The sequence below is a fragment of the Kogia breviceps genome, chromosome 13, assembly GCF_026419965.1.
Source record: "Kogia breviceps isolate mKogBre1 chromosome 13, mKogBre1 haplotype 1, whole genome shotgun sequence".
NCBI classification, from domain to species: Eukaryota; Metazoa; Chordata; class Mammalia; order Artiodactyla; family Physeteridae; genus Kogia; species Kogia breviceps.
Genome location: NC_081322.1, coordinates 91,556,479 through 91,571,787, shown reverse-complemented (window position 1 = coordinate 91,571,787; position 15,309 = coordinate 91,556,479). Strand labels below are relative to the sequence as shown.

Below are 15,309 nucleotides of genomic sequence, written 5' to 3'. Positions count from 1 at the left end.
GTCTAATGCGTGTCTGCACGAATTTAAATAACGTGAGAAGAACAACAAATCAGCACAGAAATCACCTTTTTCCTTTTAGGGAGTACGTGTGACTTACACTTGAAGATGAGGACAGCAGGGCCACAATGTAGGAGGAGGCCAGGCAGAGCCAGGGCCAGACCTGCTGTTGCCACGGTAACCTCGTGGGAGCCGTCTGCTCCCTGAGAGGCCTGGGTTAGAGCCCCAAGGCCTTTCCAACTCTAGAACTTTAACTACAGGTCCAATTGAAAAACAGAAGCAAAGAAGTCAGTCATGTTTTCTCATTAGTAACAGACTAATCATTTATATTTGGCATAAACCACAAACTCGTATCACGGATCACCGTTACGACACGACGAGAGATGGCAGACCCGACCAGACCACCTATACGGCTGCAGGTTTCCCTGTGGGCCTTGTGGACGGTGCCGAGGAACACAGCACAGGGAATGCGGCCCTGGTGCCCCCCTCCTGGGTGGGTCACAGCTTTTCCCTGCTTCTTGCATGGGTCTCCTTTAGTGATGAGGTCTGGCTAATCCCTAGGAGCAAAACGGTCACCACAAACCAGTTTTCCAGTGGAAAACTCTAACTCCTGACAAAACGGCCTTTCTGACACATTTAAACAAGGAATCAAAACCTAAAAGCTGTACCGTGGACACATCCATGCATTTTACAAGGATCCTTGTATGTCAGAGGCCTGGGCCCACCACTGTGAGAAAGTAACTTTCTGTGAAATCGTGTTTTTAACCCAAGGACAGCTGTATGAAAACGCGCGTGCACTGGGCCCTGTGGAAATGAAGCAGGAGCTATAACCACGCGCTCTGGACAGACATCAAGGCCTCTGTTGTGCGGCTGACCAGAGGACTCCTGCAGTGTGGCTGAGTTCCCCACTCCCTGTTCTCTCCCAAGAGTGTCTCTGCATTTACATTCACCGTTAGGACGATACTTGTATTCGGGGTGAAGCTGCAGGGATGCTTCTGGGCGACATGTCGCAGGTGGTTTTCCGTGAGTGTCTTCAGTTCTGCCTTGTCTTCCTGGCTCCTTTCTCTACCCGCTGCCTGTGAAATGCACAAGGGGAACGGAGTTTAAAACACACACCACATCCCATGTACGTCTTAGACCGGGTGCCAGTAACGTGTGAAACACAGTGTATTTTATGATGTGTCTTGACTGTAGATAAGCCAGAGGCGCTATGTTCAATGTCCAAGTTTTAAAACAATTCTCTCTCCGACGGTGATAGGGTTCTGTCCCACCCAGCAGGCAGGCGTTGGCCAGACTGCCTGGAACACGAGTGACTGCGTGAGTCTCCGTGGCAACCGCCTCTTCCGAGCCAGCCCGCTCTTCCTGCCAGGACAGGACAGCTTCCTAAGCTGGAGGGCCTGGATGCGCGGGGGGGTGAGCAGGAAAGGAGGGGTGTGTCGGCTGCAGTTCCCTCCACAGGGAGCCTCACACCTGAGGCCGTGTGTGTCTGCATGGGTGCTATGCTGTCTGGACGTGAAGGAGGGTCTAGGAGAAGCTGAAGGACCCCCCTGCCCCTGGGGTGCCCCCTCACTGAGTGTGGCCTTGGAGGCCCACGATGGGTCTCCTGATCTGACACCACCAACCATGTGCTTCTTCCGTGTGAGCCCTGCTGTCCTCAGGGCTCAACATCATCCTTATTTTGTGGGTCACTCCTGCCTCAGGGATGCTGGAAGGTGCCAGCCCCTCCCCTCTGCAACGATCCTCCCTGCGACCCAGGGCACTTGCACCCAACTCCTCCTGCCCCCTCAGGCAGCTCTCTCTCAACCTCCCCTTTCTCCATGGTCTGTGGGCGCTGTTCCTAGCTCTCTACCAACGTGCTCGCCGTGCGTGCCTGCATCTGTGTGCGTGTGCGGCACCGGCGTCTCAAGGGCAACACACCCACAGGTTACCGCTGTCCTCCCCACGCTTTCAAGTCAATGGTACTGAAATCTTAACCCAATACAAGTCAGAAAGCTGGGGGTTACTCCAAGGCCCCTCACCCTGTTTCCAAAGGTCATGCAGAGCTTCAGAGTTTCTCAACTACATCATCCCTTCTGTGTCTCCAGAAGAAACTAGAGGTCTCTGCTCTAAGGAAACTGACCGACGCGAGGGAAGAGCGCGAAGGGTTCCAGTGTCAGGGCTTTTTCACAAGCGTCCCGTGACGGAGGAGACGACGGGCGGAAGCCCCGCCAGGCACAGGCTTCCAATCCCCTTTCAAATGCCTGACTCTTCAACAAGAGCGGACACTCAAGAATCACCTGGCATCTGAGAAAAAAAAACTAAAGGAAAAACAAGAGACCAAAACAAACATACAGAAAAAGAAACTTGGAAGGACAGTCTATGAAGGAAGAGAAACAAAATAAAACAAACTTACAGGTGTAATTAATCTCATATGTGAGAGAAAATGTGCAGTCTTGACACAAAGAAGAAAATGTGATAAAAATTAAGTAAGTTGAGCTCTCAGAACTTAAAAACAGCAAAATTTAAAAATTAATAGAAAGGATGGAAAATAAAGTTTAGGAAATTTCCCACAAAGGAGAGTAAAAAGACAAAAAGATATTAGGAGGAAAATATAAGATAATTATAGGACTCAGAATACAGTGTCTAACCTCTGAGACAAATAATTGAGAGCAGAGAAAATGAAAGGAAAATCATCACGGAATCATCTGAGAAAAGTTTTCCGGATCTGAAAGATGCGAATCAGCTTCATGTCACCGTCCGCTCGGCAGGCGGGGCGCACTGGAGATGGACTGGCTCCCCCCACCGCTCTGAGCAGGGGCTCCTTGGAAGCTCTTGCTGGTGGTCAGGTGTGTGCCAAGAAGCCGGGCTGGGTGCTGGACCTCCCCGACCTGGGGCCCATCAGGAGGGCCAGGCCTACGGCCTTTCCTTAGAAGCTCACCCACGCCGACCTCCTTAGAGAGTAAAGGCCACAACCTCCCCACCACAGGCCAGACACAGACCCCGTGCGTAGAGGTGGTTAAAGTAAACAGAGGCCATCAGCCTGACTTGGCTCCAAGGCCTCAGCAGCCTTAAGTAAGCAAACCCAAACTGTAACCCTCAAATGCCTTGAAATTCAGGAATCGAAACCTAAGGGCAACCCATCACAAGCAGCCAGAGAGGCTATGAGCTTCAGCCAGTCAGGAACCTCCTGGCCTTGCTTCACCTCCTCTCTGGACAAGGTTCCCCTCGGCTCTTATTGGTGACGCCTCCAAACAGATTCTGCTTTGGTGCAGCCCGATTTGAATTGATTTTTTTCCTCAAATAAACTCTTAAAAATTTAATATGCTTTAGTTTGTCTTTCAGCAGAGTGAAAGAGAGTTAAGTTAGCAAAGAAAAGACATGGAAAGTTGAAGCAAATGCGGCAAAAGCTTGATAATGAAGAATTTGGAACATCCATTCTGAAGCTGAAGCTTCCATTACTGCAAAACAATGGAAAGAATGGCACCTGCTAATCAGACCATAAATGTGGATTAAAAGAGGGAGGTGAAGAGGTGAGGACAGGCTGGGGGCCATGGAAGGAAAGGAGGAGGACGTAACCAAGTCACTCACGAAGGAGGCAAACGCCTTCAGACCCAGCTTCTTTCCTCTGAAAGCCTCGGAGATAGAAAACAAACCCTCAGCAACGCGTGAGTGGCACTTTAGAAGCTTGAGAGCAGCCTCCACAATAAAGCTAAATGTCAGAGATGAACTGATGCCATCACACTGCTGTCTGTTGAGGCCAGTTTTAGCTGCCAGACACGTCTTCCTATTTCTTTGTATGCCTTGTGATTTTCTGCTGAAAACTGGACGTTTATACTGTGGTAGGTAGTTCTGGAAATCAGATCCTCCTCATCTCCTGGTGATGCTGTTTGTTGTTGCCGTCTCTGTGCTGGGGACCAGCCTGAGGGGGACACGTAAGGCCTGCTCACATCTTTTCTGAGCCTGCACCCTTCCCTGGCCATGTGTGGTGGCTTTCTAAATTCCCCCGTATATATGCTTGCTTTTGAATGTCCTAACCCTTAAATGTCTGGCTTCCAAAAGAGCACAGAGGGAAAGAAGAGGAAACAAAAGCTCCACAGGGGTTGCTCCTTTAAATACCGCGGGGTTGAGACAGTGGCGGCCAGCGTCTGTCCCTCAGCAATCAAGAAGCCTGATGCGTGGCCCAGGCCCTCACCGCCCATTCTGGCTCCAGCAAGCTGCACTGGGAACGTGGGCATGGCTGTCAGCCGAGGGCCTGGAGGACGAGGACGGGCAGCCAGAAAGGATGGATGGAAATTAATCACAAGTAACCAGCCAAGCCTTCCCCTGGAAGCAGCAAGCCTTCAGACTCCAGAGTTCCAGAACAGCTCCTTCAGACAGTTTCTGCCGGTACAACTGCTGTCCAGGTAGATGGATTCCTGGAGCCTCCTACTCCACCGTCTTCCCTGACATCACTCTCCTCCCATGAATTTTTGAATGTAGTACTTTTATTTTTTTTTTTTAAAGTGATTTTGATTTCCTCAGTCAAAATTCAGAATGGTGGATTAATTTCCAAGTGGGACGATTTCTGCTTTTTATCCTCCTGTTGTTGATTTCTTAAGTTATTTTCTTGTGGACAGAAAATATGTCTTATGTGATTTCTGCTTTTCACTAAATTGGTTGAGATTTACTTTGGAACCTGTAATATCCAGTTAGATCTTTTAACTGTCCATTTATTTTTGAAAATAATATAAAGAGAGCATATATTGTTCTGTATATTTCTATTACAGTAAACTTGTTAATGAAGTTATTCAAATGTATATCATACTTTTGTCTACCTGATCTGTTTACCTCTGAGAGAGAGATGTATTAAATATACTCTTATTGGGTCTATTTCTCCTTGTATGTTGCTTATAATTTTGACTTATATCAGGTGCATAAAGGGTATGACAGATTTTCCTCTATCATCTTCTTTCTTCCCCCCTTTCCTTCTTTCCTCTAGAGTGTACCCCTACATTTTACAAACAAACATAAACTTACATTTTTCTAAAACCAGCTAGATTTATTCAAAACCTATTCTCTAAGCAAGATAAAAAATTTAGGCTGCCTTTACTTTTCACCTTTTTAAAAAAAAATAAATTTATTTATTTGTTTATTTATTTACTTTTGGCTGTGTTGGGTCTTCGTTGCTGGGCGTGGGCTTTCTCTAGCTGTGGCGAGCGGGGGCTACTCTTCATTGCGGTGGCTTCTCTTGTTGCAGAGCACGGGCTCTAGGTGCATGGGCTTCAGTAGTTGTAGCACGCGGGCTCAGTCATTGTGGCTCGCGGGCTCTAGAGAGCAGGCTCAGTAGTTGTGGCGCATGGGCTCAGCTGCTCCGCGGCATGTGGGAATCTTCCCAGACCAGGGCTCGAACCCGTGTCCCCTGCATTGGCAGGCTGATTCTTAACCCCTGCGCCACCAGGGAAGTCCCTACTTTTCATCTTATGCCCCAGAAACACTCATAACTTTCCTTATAATACTCTGAGATTTTAGTCTCCAATTGTTTTTGCTTATTCATTTTTTACAGTTAGTAATTATATAGCAATAACTATACATTTTACTGATTTAGTTGTTCAACACTTTCCTATATCCCATACATTCCTGTTAGCTTAAGTGCTCATTTTGCTAGAGCATACCCACTTTCTTTTGGAAAAGATCTGTTGGTCAAAATTTTACAGTTCCTGAAAGTGTACTAATTTTTTGCTCTGATGTTACAATGCTAATTTGGCTGACTATACGAGTCTGGGCTCAAAATTATTTTTCTCCAAAGGAAAGCAAAGAAGTGACGTGACTGTTGGAGAGAAAGTAGGCTACAAAGGGTTTCTGCAAAATGGGAGGAATAACCAGGGCATGTAGCTGATGCTTCGGGAGCCAGGCGGTGGGGGGAGGCTGCGGTGGAGCAATGCCACTGACCAGGTGTTGGGGACTTGAGAGCACAGCTGAAGAGACTCGTGGGCATTTCATCCACAGGAGGAGATGAAAAAGTAGATATTCTCTCTGTTGTTCTGGATTTGTCTATTTCTCCTGGCATTTGCTTATACAATTTAGATTTGATAATGCGCTGATGCTTGAAAGAGGGCAAACGTGGCTGTATGAATGTACAGAAAGCAGAGCTGTCAGCTGTGACCGAGGTCGGGGAGAGTGCTGGAAAACTGAGCAGGGAGGAGAGGTGAAACGTGTGGATGGTGGGACAGAGTGGAGGCTGACTTCCCTGAGGTCGGCGAGTGTGAATGTAAGGTGGGGCTGGTAAGGGTGACCGTGGGTTTTTCTCTAGACACAATACAAATGCAAAGGATTGGATTTAACCGAAGTTTGCAGCTTTACCATATAAACCTAGTACAATGAGAGCGGCAAAGCAGTCAAGAATAGATACAAGAAAGTCACTTTGATTACTGACCATGGAAGGTAAACGGGGGGGGGGGGGGATACAGCAGAGAAGGAGCGTGAGGACCAATGAAGGGGGCTGGACCAGTGGACTGGGGTCCTGATCTGACCAAAGGATCACCCAGATCTAGAGGCAGGAAGCTGTGTGGCTGGACAGCAGGTGTTTAAAACTGAAGCTATTTTTTTAGTGACCACAAAGGGACCCAGAGCAAACTTCTCTCCTTCCCCTGAACTCTACGAGGCACTGGAACTTTGTACTACCGGAGGCCTCTTGTGCCTGTCTGCCTCCTCAGAGAGTCCAGATAAATCGGGGAGATTGGTTCAAGATGGCAGAATAGAAGGAGGAGCACTTACTCCCTCTTGCGAGACCACCAGAATCACAACTAACTGCTCAACAGTCATCGACAGGAAGACACTGGAACTCACCAAAAAAGATGCCCCACATCCAAAGACAAAGGAGAAGCCGCAGTGAGACGGTAGGAGGGGCACAATCACAATAAAATCAAATCCCATAATCGCTGGGTGGGTGACTCACAAACTGGAGAACACTTATACCACAGAAGTCCACACACTGGAGAGAAGGTTCTGAGCCCCACGTCAGGCTTCCCAACCTGGGGGTCCGGCAAGAGGAGGAGGAATTCCTAGAGAATCAGACTCTGAGGGCTAGTGGGATTTGATTGCAGGACTTCGACAGGACTGGGGGAAACAGAGACTCCACTCTTGGAGGGCACACACAAAGGAGCGTGCTCATCGGGACCCAGGGGAAGGAGCAGTGACCCCAGGGGAGACTGAACCAGACCTACCTGCTAGTGTTGGAGGGTCTCCTGCAGAGGTGGGGAGAGGCTGTGGCTCACCACGGGGACAAGGACCTTGGTATCAGAAGTTCTGGGAAGTACTCCTTGGCGAGAACCCTCCCAAAGTCTGCCATTAGCCCCACCAAAGAGCCTGGTAGGCTCCAGTGTTGGGTCGCCTCAGGCCAAACAACCAACAGGGAAGGAACCTGGCCCCACACATCAGCAGACAAGCGGATTAAAGTTTTACTGAGCTCTGCCCACCAGAGCAACACCCAGCTCTACCCACGACCAGTCCCTCCCATCAGGAAACTTGCACAAGCCTCTTAGATAGCCTCATCTACCAGAGGGCAGACAGCAGAAGCAAGAAGAACTACAATTCTGCAGCCTGTGGAACGAAAACCACATTCACAGAAAGACAGACAAAATGAAAAGGCAGAGGACTATGTACCAGATGAAGGAACAAGATAAAACCCCAGAAAAACAACTAAATGAAGTGGAGATAGGCAACCTTCCAGAAAAAGAATTCAGAATAATGATAGTGAAGATGATCCAGGACCTTAGAAAAAGAATGGAGGCAAAGATTGAGAAGATGCAAGAAATGTTCAACAAAGATCTAGAAGAATTAAAGAAAAACACCTAGAAGAATTAAAGAACAAACAAACAGAGGTGAACAATACAACAACTGAAATGAAAAATACACTAGAAGGAATCAACAGCAGAATAACTGAGGCAGAAGAACAGATAAGAGAACTGGAAGACAGAATGGTGGAATTAACTACCATGGAACAGAATAAAGAAAAAAGAATGAAAAGAAATGAGGACAGTTTAAGAGACTGTTGGGACAACATTAAATGCAGCAACATTCGCATTACAGGGGTCCCAGAAGGAGAAGAGAGAAAGGAAGGACCCGAGAAAATATTTGAAGAGATGATAATCAAAAACTTCCCTAACATGGCAAAGGAAACAGCCACCCAAGTCCAGGAAGCACAGAGTCGCAGGCAGGATAAACCCAAGGAGAAACACACCAAGACACATAGTAATCAAACTGACAAAAATTAAAGACAAAGAAAAACTATTAAAAGCAACAAGGGATAAAGGACAAATAACATACAAGGGACACCCATAAGGTTCACAGCTGATTCCTCAGCAGAAACTCTACAAGCCAGAAGGGAGTGACACAATATATTTAAATGATGAAAGGAAGAACATACAACCAAGGATTACTCTACCTGGCAAGGATCTCATTCAGATTCAACGGAGAAATCAAAAGCTTTACAGACAAGCAAAAGCTAAGAGAATTCAGCACCACCAAAGCAGCTCTACAACAAATGCTGAAGGAACTTCTCTAAGTGGGAAACACAAGAGAAGAAAAGGACCTACAAAAACAAAGCCAAAACAATTTAGAAAATGGAAATAGAAACCTACATATTGATAATTACCTTAAATGTGAAAGGATTAAATGCTCCAACCAAAAGACACAGGCTTGCTGAATGGATATAAAAACAAGACCCATATACATGCTGTCTACAAGAGACCCACTTCAGACCTAGGGACACATACAGACTGAAAGTGAGGGGAAGGAAAAAGATATTCCATGCAAATGGAAATCAAAAGAAAGCTGGAGCAGCAATACTCATATCAGATTAAATAGACTTTAAAATAAAGAATGTTACAAGAGACAAGGAAGGACACTACATAATGATCAAGGGTTCAATCCAAGAAGAAGATATAACAATTATAAATATATATGCACCCAACACAGGAGCACCTCAATACATAAGGCAAATGCTAACAGCTATAAAAGAGGAAATCGACTGTAACACAATAATAGTGGGGGACTTCAACACTTCACTTACACCAATGGACAGATCCTCCAGAGAGAAAATTAATAAGGAAACACAAGCTTTAAATGACACAACAGACCAGATAGATTTAATTGATATTTATAGGACATTCCATCCGAAAACAGATTACACTTTCTTCTCAAGTGCACATGGAACATTCTCCAGGATAGATCACATCTTGGGTCACAAATCAAGCCTGGTAAATTTAAGAAAATTGAAATCATACCAGGCATCTTTTCTAACCAACAATGCTGTGAGATTAGAAATCAATTACAGGGAAAAATATGTAAAAAACACAAACACATGGAGGCTAAACAATATGTTACTAAATAACCAAGAGATCACTGAAGAAATCGAGGAGGAAATCAAAAAATACCTAGAGACAAATGACAACGAAAACATGACAATCCAAAACCTATGGGATGCAGCAAAAGCAGTTCCAAGAGGGAAGTTTATAGCAATACAATCCTACCTCAAGAAACAAGAAAAATCTCAAATATACAACCTAACCTTACACATAAGGCAATTAGAGAAAGAAGAAGAACAACAACAAAAAACTCCTGCAAAGTTAGCAGAAGGAAAGAAATCATAAAGATCAGAGCAGAAATAAATGATATAGAAACAAAGAAAACAACAGCAAAGATCAATAAAACTAAAATCTGGTTCTTTGAGAAGATAAACAAAATTGATAAACCTTTAGCCAGACTCATCAAGAAAAAGAGGTAGAAGACTCAAATTAATAAAACTGGAAATGAAAAAGGAGAAGTTACAATGGACACCGGAGAAATAAAAAGCATCCTAAGAGACTACTACAAGCAACTCTATGCCAATAAAATGGACAACCTGGAAGAAATGGACAAATTCTTAGAAAGGTATAACCTTCCAAGACTGAACCAGGAAGAAATGGAAAATATGAACAGACCAATCACAAGTAATGAAATTGAAACTGTGATTTAAAATCTTCCAACAAACAGAAGTCCAGGACCACATGGCTTCACAGGTGAATTCCATCAAACATCTAGAGAAGAGGTAACACCCATCCTTCTCAAACTCTTCCAAAACATTGCAGAGGAAGGAACACTCCCAAACTCATTCTACAAAGCCACCATCACCTTGATACCAGAACCAGACAGAGATACTACAAAAAAAGAAAATTACAGACCAATATCACTGATGAATGTAGATGCAAAAATCCTTAACAAAATACTAGCAAACAGAATCCAATAACACAATAAAAGGATCATACACCATGATCAAGTGGGATTTATCCTAGGGATGCAAGGACTCTTCAATATATGCAAATCAATCAGTGTGATACACCATATTAACAAATTGAAGGATAAAAACCAAACAATCATCTCAATAGATGCAGAAAAAGCTTTTGACAAAATTCAACACCCATTTATGATAAAAACTCTCCAGAAAGTGGGCACAGAGGGAACCTACCTCAACATAATAAAGGCCATAAACGACAAACCCACAGCAAACATCACTCTCAATGGTGAAAAACTGAAAGCATTTCCTCTAAGATCAGGAACAAGACAAGCATGTCCACTCTCACCACTATTATTCAACATAGTTTTGGAAGTCCTAGCCACGGCAGTCAGAGAAGAAAAATAAATAAAAGAAATCCAAATTGGAAAAGAAGGAGTAAAAATGTCATTGTTTGCAGATGATATGATACTATACATAGAGAACCCTAAAGATGCTACCAGAAAACTACTAGAGCTAATCAATGAATTTGGTAAAGTTGCAGGATACAAAATTAATGCACAGAAATCTCTTGAATTCCTATACACTAACAATGAAAGATCAGAAAGAGAAATTAAGGAAACGATCCCATTCACCATGGCAACAAAAAGAATAAAATACCTAGGAATAAAACTACCTAAGGAGGTAAAAGACTTGTACTCAGAAAACTGTAAGACACTGATGAAAGAAATCAAAGATGACACAAACAGTTGGAGATATATACCATGTTCTTCAACTGGAGAATCAATATTGTGAAAATGACTATACTACCCAAAGCAATCTATAGATCCAATGCAATCCAGATCAAATTACCAATGGCATTTTTTATAGAACTAGAAGAAAAAAATCTTAAAATTTGTATGCAGACACAAAAGACCCCGAATAGCCAAAGCAATCTTGAGGGAAAAAAATGGAGCTGGAGGAATCAGACTCCCTGACTTCAGACTCTACTACAAAGATACAGTAATCAAGACAATATGGTACTGGCACAAAAACAGAAAAATAGATGAATAGAACAGGAGAGAAAGCCCAGAGATAAACCCATGCACCTATGGTCAACTAATCTATGACAAAGGAAGCAGGGATATACAATGGAGAAAAGACAGTCTCTTCAATAAGTGGTGCTGGGAAAACTGGACAACTACATGTAAAATAATGGAATCAGAACACTCCCTAACACCATACACAAAAATAAACTCAAAATGGATTAAAGACCTAAATGTAAGACCGGACACTATAAAACTCTTAGAGGAAAACATAGGAAGAACACTCTTTGACATAAATCACAGCAAGATCTTTTTTGACCCACCTCCTAGAGTAATGGAAATAAAAACAAAAATAAACAAATGGGACCTAATAAAACTTAAAAGCTTTCGCACAGCAAAGGAAACTATAAACAAGATGAAAAGACAACCCTCAGAATGGGAAAAAATATTTGCAAATAAATCAACGGACAAAGGATTAATCTCCAAAATATATAAAGAGCTCATGCAGCTCTATATTAAAAAAACACAACCCAATCAAAAAATGGGCAGAACACCTAAACAGACATCTCTCTAAAGAAGACATATAGATGGTCGAGAAGCACATGAAAAGCTGCTCAACATCACTAATTATTAGAGAAATGCAAATCAGAACTACAATGAGGTGTCACCTCACACCCGTTAGAATGGGCATCATCAGAAAATCTACAAACAACAAATGCTGGAGAGGGTGTGGAGAAAAGGGAACCCTCTTGCACTGTTGGTGGGGATGTAAACTGATACAGCCACTATGGAGAACAGTATGGAGGTTCCTTATAAAACTAAAAATAGAACCACCATATGATTCAGCAATCCCACTACTGGGCATATACCCAGAGAAAACCATAATTCAAAAAGACACATGTACCCCAATGTTCACTGCAGCACTATTTACAATAGCCAGGACATGGAAGCAACCTAAATGCCCATCGACAGACGAACGGATAAAGAAGATTCAGCCATAAAAAGGAATGAAATTGAGTCATTTGTGTAGACGTGGATGGATCTAGACACTGTCATACAGAGTGAAGTAAGTCAGAAAGAGATAAATAAATATCGTATATTAACACATATATGTGGAATCTAGAAAAATGGTACAGATGAACTGGTTTGCAAGGCAGGAACAGAGACACAGATGTAGAGAACAAACGTGTGGACACCAAGGGGGGAAAGTGGTGGGGTGGTGGTGGTGGTGGGAGGAATTGGGAGATTGGGATTGACATGTATACAGCAGTACGTATAAAATGGACAACTAATGAGAATCTGCTGTATAAAAAATAAATAAAAATAAAATAAAATAAAACTGAAGTTATGAAGGGGTTGAGCTGTTGGTAATGAGAAGGCCAAGGTGGAAGACAAGACCACTGAAAGTGACGTCAAGGGACTAACATTAGGCTATTGGAAGGACTATCAAGTCCAAGGCTGTTCAAATTATTCCAAGAGTCATGCTGGAAAGAGTGAGCTGGGAGCCCAAATCTTGAAGAGTGTGAAGAAGTACAACAGGAAGCGTGGTAGTGGGGTGGATGACATGAGATTTAAAGTTCATTGTTTTTATGGAGAAGGGAAATGGTCTGTGTGGGAGATTCTATTTTCCAAAAATGGCTACAGCACTACTTCTGGTCTATGCTCTTCCAGAACCCTACTCCTTTCCCATCAAGAGGAAAGTCTACTTCATCTCCACCTGAATTTGTACAGGCCCTTCTGGTTACCTTTTTGGACAGAATATGGCAGAAGAGCTGACGCATGACTTGTGAGGTTAGGTTATAAAAGTCGACATGGCTTCTGCCTGGTTCTCTAGCTCTTGGGGAACTTGTCTTTGGTAGGTAATTGCCATGCTGGGAAGAAGCCCAAACCAGCCCCCATGGACCAGTGGAGAGGCTCATGTGGAGAGAAACTGAGGCCCCTAGTCAAGAGCCGGCTTCAGCAGGACATGTGAGTGAATGAGCTTCTGATTAATGTCATGTCTTCAGCTGAGGTCACAGACACGGTGGAGCTGAGACAAGCTGCCTGAATTCCTGACTCGGAGCCTGTGAACATTTGCCATGGACGTTCCATACCACTAAGTGTTGGGATAATTTGTTATGTATAAAAATAAAAGACAAATTTTTCATTTTCACCAAAAACTTCATTGAACAATATATTCACCCTTTAGTTCCACTACCTTCTGCCATTTTTCAGGCAACTTCATAATTCCATCTTCCCAAAACTTTTTATCTTTTTGAGCAAAGAACTGTTCCAAGTGTCTTTCACAGTCTTCCAGGGAATGGGAAATTTTTCCATTAAGAAAATTTGGTAAAGACCAAAATAAATGGAAATCCGAAAGTGCAATGTCTGGTGAATACAGCAGATGAATCAGAACTTACCAGCCAAACTGTAACAGTTTTTGCCTGGTCATTAAAGAAACATGTGGTCTTGCATCATCCTGATGGAAGATTATGCATTTTCTGTTGACTAATTCTGGACGCTTTTCGTCGAGTACTGCTTTCAGTTGGTGTAACTGGGAGCAGTACTTGTTGGAATTAATTGTTTGGTTTTCCAGAAGGAGCTCATTACAGAGGACTCCCTTCCAGTCCCACCATATACACAACACCACCTTCTTTGGATGAAGACTGGCCTTTGGTGTGGTTGGTGGTGGTTCATTTCGCTTGCCCCACGATCTCTGCTGTTCCACATTATTGTACAGTATCCACTTTTCATCGCCTGTCAAAATTTGTTTTAAAAACAGAACGTTTTCATTACATTTCAGTAGAGAATCACATGTGGAAATATGGTCAAGAAGGTTTTTTTTCGCTTATCTTATGTGGGACCCAAACATCAAAGCAATTCACATAACTAAGGTGGTGCAAATGATTTTCAACACTTGAGTTGGATATTTTGAGTATGTCGGCTATCTCCTGCATGGAGTAACATTGTTTTCAATGAATGCCTCGATTTGATCGCTATCAACTTCAACGGGTCTACATGACTGTGGAGCATCATCCAGGAAGAAATCTCCAGCACAAAACTTCGCAAACCACTTTTGACACGTTCTATCAATCAATTACAGCACCTTCTTCATACACTGCACACAAATCTTTTTTTGCGTTTCAGTTGCGTTTTTTGGGGTTTTTTTTTGCAGTACACGGGTCTCTCACTGTTGTGGCCTCTCTTGTTGCAGAGCACAGGCTCTGGACGCACAGGCTCAGCAGCCATGGCTCATGGGCCCAGCCACTCCGCGGCATGTGGGATCTTCCCGGACTGGGGCACGAACCCGTGGTCCCCTGAATCAGCAGGCGGATTCTCAACCACTGCACCATCAGGGAAGCCCTCAGTTGCGTTTTTACCTTTCTTGAAATAATAAAGCATAATATGCCGAAAATGTTGTTTTTCTTTTCCTTCCATCTTCAATATTAAAAGGGCTACATAAAAATTCACCAATTTGGATAAGTTTTTTAAAGAATGCATGCTGATATGACAGCTGTCATAATACAATCTAACAAAGTTGTTTTGAATGAAGTTAAAGACAACTAAGCGCTACTAGAGCCATCTTATGGAAAAAACCGAAGGAACTTTTTGGCCAACACAATAGTTCTAGTCACTACCAGAGCAGTCTGGAAGCAGGCATGAGGACCACAAAGGTACAGGGGAAACAGCTACCTTAAGGGAATGCCAGGTTTTCTATTAGAGCAGGAGGGGAAGGCACAGCCAGAGAAGAGGCTGTTGCAGGTCAAGGGATTTTGCTGTTTATTTATGTGGAGTTTCAGAAGCCATGGTGAGGTAAAAGCATGGAGAGGGGATGGAGGCTTGGACTATGGTGGCAGCAGTGGGCACCATGTAGAATAGTGTAAATCCAGGACATGTCTCTTCCTGAAGGACTGGCTGTGAGGACGCAGGGAAATGGAAAAATCAAGGATGACTCCTAGGTATGCAGGTGACTGAGGATTTCCAACATAAGGAAGCCAGGAATAAGGACAGGGAAAAAATATTCGCCACATATTCTTCAGCAATGGTTTAATACCCATAATATATAAATGGGTCCTACAA

The 15,309-nt window shown here is 43.6% G+C and overlaps 1 protein-coding gene across 10 annotated transcripts in view; it reads right to left on the bottom strand.

The window, feature by feature from the left end:
• Window positions 1–294: 294 nt before the first annotated feature.
• The window catches only part of FAM120B (family with sequence similarity 120 member B), an 81,842-nt gene continuing 66,827 nt past the window's right edge, over window positions 295–15,309 (bottom strand). For 8 of the 10 annotated variants that reach the window (XM_059083342.2, XM_067011172.1, XM_067011165.1 and 5 more), the window contains one exon: window positions 295–1,073. The gene's annotated coding sequence lies outside the window, so the exon portion shown is untranslated. The remainder of the gene's footprint in view (window positions 1,074–15,309) is intronic. The other 2 variants (XR_010836141.1, XR_010836140.1) reach the window with 1 other exon arrangement.